General features: G+C 49.5%; 1 protein-coding gene across 1 annotated transcript in view; it reads left to right on the top strand.

The window, feature by feature from the left end:
• The window catches only part of SAMD4A (sterile alpha motif domain containing 4A), a 65,276-nt gene that overhangs the window by 24,175 nt on the left and 37,510 nt on the right, over window positions 1-3,591 (top strand). The window lies entirely within an intron of this gene.

The following is a 3,591-nucleotide window of genomic DNA, read 5'->3' as shown; positions in this document are numbered from 1 at the left end:
ATGTGCATTAGATGCTGCAGCAAGTCTGATAGAGCTTGGCTCATTTCCTGAAGCTGGAGGACATCCAGCATCATCTGGCACTTAACTCCCCAGCCTGACTGTCCCCGTCCCTTTCATTGGATTTCCGTTCTTCCAACCATAGAGGCTCGGCATCATGTGTGGGCGTTACCCAGGGTTGTCTGCATGCAAATGAGGCCTGCCTAGGAACACCCACTCCTTCCAGACTGATCAGCAGATATTTCCTATACTTGCTGAAAATCTTCTTCAGCTTTACAAAGAGAAAACTAACACAGCCAGCACATCTAAGGACTGAGAAGCTCCAATATATTACATTCATGTTCCTGGGTTTAGTTATGTGCAGCTGGGGAGGGGGGCAATAGAGTGAACATGTTGCTTTGCTCTCCATCAGGTTCACTTTAATACCCGGTTGGTGGCACTTCCAGGATGTCAGAATTCATGGCGTATTAGCAGTCTGCACCGCCATATTTTGGAACACATAGCAACTTCTCTACATACGTGGGAGCAGGAGAGGGAGGTTGCATACCAGAGTCATTTGACAAGACCTTGCAGGACCTTTTAATAGGCCAGCTAAAAGGACTCCTCTAAGACAGCCTCCATGTTGGCGTAAGCCAGGCAACCTTGGCATTCCAGCCATGGTGCAACTACAAGTCCCATGAGGCATTGCAAGACTCTGATGGAGTATTGATGGAGTCGACGTCTGGAGCTACAATGCCGCAGAATGCGACGGGGCTGCAATTGACAACCCTAATCCATTACCCGGTACAATGGAGACGCCTGAAGTCGGAAGTGGCGGTCAATGCAGCATTCAGCCAGAGAGGAAAGCGGGGGCAGGACACTCGAAGCATTCACAGCGGACTGAGATGACACCAAATGGCATTTACATTCAGGCCGCATTCCCCGGGCATTGAGCAAATGCTGTTCAGTACACACAGAAGCTTTCTGAATGCAGCCAACGTGCGCCGTGAAGCTCCTTGAAATCATTATCAAGGTCATGGTTCCCTAAAACATTCATAAGGAGTGTGTAGAAATGACCAGAACGGGTCAGGGTTTAAAGTAGAGCGGGGTACGCTACTTCGGCACTCCAGCTGTGGTTTAACTACAAGGCCCATGAGGCATTGCAAGACTCTGAATGCATCACTCTGTTGATACTACAAATCCCATCATGTATCTGTCTCTGGGAGTCATGCCCGTGGCTTTCAGTCTTGCAATGCCTCATGGGGCTTGTAGTTTAACCATAATTGTAGCGCCGAGGTTGCCTAGGCCAGGGGTAGGCAACCTCGGCGCTCCAGTTGTGATAAAACCACAATTGCCTTCATGCCTCTGCCTCTGGGAGCCATGCCTGCGGCTGTCGGTTTTGCAATGCCTTATGGGACTTGTAGTTCCACAACTGCTGGGGGTGCCGAGGTTGCCTACCCCTGGTCTAGACCTTTTCATTGGCTTGCAAAGTATATAAATTAAGAAGGAATTCCTGCAAGAAAAAGCTGGCACGCTAAGATTCTACACGGATGAAACTTTATTGATACAGACAGACAGACATGGGAGTCTTGCCTGGGACCTCCTCCTCCGACGAGTTTTACCCGCAATGGCAGAGAACGTCTCTGCGTTAGTCTTGTTGGCGACACACATCTGAGGAGGAGGTCCCATGTTAGACTCTGTCCGAATCAATAAAGTTACATCCGCCTTGAATTTTAACAGAGCGCCGCTGGCTTTTTCTTCCCGCAATTATGTTACAGTTTGGGGTGTAGGATGGTCCCCTGTCTAGCGTCTGGCACCATCCTTGAGCTCCAGTCCAGTGACTTTGCCTAGGCTGAGATGATGTCATCAGTCTGCTGCAGGCAGGAGGAAGCATTTCCTCAGTCTCCCCCAGTGATCAGTCTGCTGCAGGCAGGAGGAAGCATTTCCTCAGTCTCCTCTCCCCCAGTGATCAGTCTGCTCCAGACAGGAGGAAGCATTTCCTCAGTCTCCCCTCCCCCGGTGCAACACTGTAACTGACGGAAGCTGTGCACAACTTACAACCCTTTACTAATACCTAATCGATATATTGATTATTAGGTCCACATACATTATTTAATTTTCTTAATGAAGAACTCCGGTGGGCATTTCTAAAATGAACCTTTGCAGTGGGGCTACCCCCGCACTGCGAGGGTTAAGTGCTCGTTTTGGACAAGGGGCCGGAATAAAGAAGAATATACTCGCCTGATCCTCGGTCCCACGGCGGTGACCGCTCCCCTCTCCCCCCTATCCCCCCTATGCTCTTGAATTGCATGTGACGATGCCGAGGGACATTCCGCAGCCAATCAATGAACCTGTATTAGATGTAAGGAGGTCAGTGGGGCTTAGACCCCCCCTGGACCCCGGGGAAGGAGAGGCTGCGGGGACTGAGGCTCTATTATTTTAGGCCCTAGACCAGTGATGGTGAACCTTGTTTTGGAACTACAAGTCCCATGAGGCATTGCAAGGCTCTGACGGCCACAGACGTAACTCCCACAGGCAGAAGCATCTTGGGATTTGTAGTTTTGGCACAGCTGGAGTGCCAAGGTTCGCCACCACTGCCCTAGACCAAAGCGGGCACACTGCAAATGTTTCATTTTTAAAATGCTCGGAGTTCTTCCTCAAGCCCTGATGAAGTGAGCAGAGCCGCAGCCCCCAAAACGTGTTGGGATGTATTGACACTCTGTCATTGGAACTGGTGTGGCCCTTCATTTCTAGATTCACTCATCCCTGTCATGACATGGAAACCCTTCGGTGTGCACAAGCTCTTGATTTATCTATATGTACATCCCCGCCATGCTATTGGATGATGGACGAGAATATAAATTTTTTTCCCAGCGCCGTTCATCCACTTTCCCAGCCTCATATATTCTTCTTTCAGCCAGAAAGTGAAGATTATAAACAAAGTGGAAGTGGTGTTCCCGGTTTCCTGGCCGCCGGCATCAGTTTCAGCAGCTTACATTCCAGCCTCCTGTCCCCTTTCTCTTATGGCCGCACCAATTACCAGCCCGGCTTCCTGTTCCAGGGAATGTTGTTTTTACTCGGGTGGCTTGCGTTTGATCTCTGGACCTTTGTGCGGTACGAAGGTCGCGCGGAGTTAATGGAAGTTTCTTTTATGACTATTGTATATATTTCTCTTGTTTACATTGAGTACTTTTTATGCTTTTTTTTTGTTTTTTATTTTCTGATGAATTGTCATCAACACAAAGCCATGAAGCCGACGTAATGAGCAGCAGAAGTCTAGGCGGGTATAAAATGGCAGCAGACGTAATTGGCAGCAGAACTCCAGGCGGGTGTAGTAGGGCAGCACCTAATTCCGCTCTGTGGTTTATAGGCGGCTACTTTGACTATCTGAATCCTGTTTTTATTTTACCTTCCTCTGATCCCCGCACAGCCGGGAGCTCCTCTCTCTCTCTCTCTCTCTCTCTTCTCCCTCTCTCTCTCTTCTTTCTCCCTCCCTCTTCTCCCTCCCTCCCTCTCTCTCTCTTCTCTCTCCCTCCCTCTTCTCCCTGTCTCTCTCTCTCTCTCTTATCCCTCTCTCTCTCTCTCTCTCTTATCCCTCCCTCCCTCTCTCTCTCT

Source organism: Nanorana parkeri, unplaced genomic scaffold (assembly GCF_000935625.1).
Source record: "Nanorana parkeri isolate BGI_ZX_2015 unplaced genomic scaffold, ASM93562v1 scaffold392, whole genome shotgun sequence".
Classification (NCBI taxonomy): Eukaryota; Metazoa; Chordata; class Amphibia; order Anura; family Dicroglossidae; genus Nanorana; species Nanorana parkeri.
Note: the sequence above shows the minus strand (reverse complement) of the source record. Positions and strands in the feature narration are given on the sequence as shown.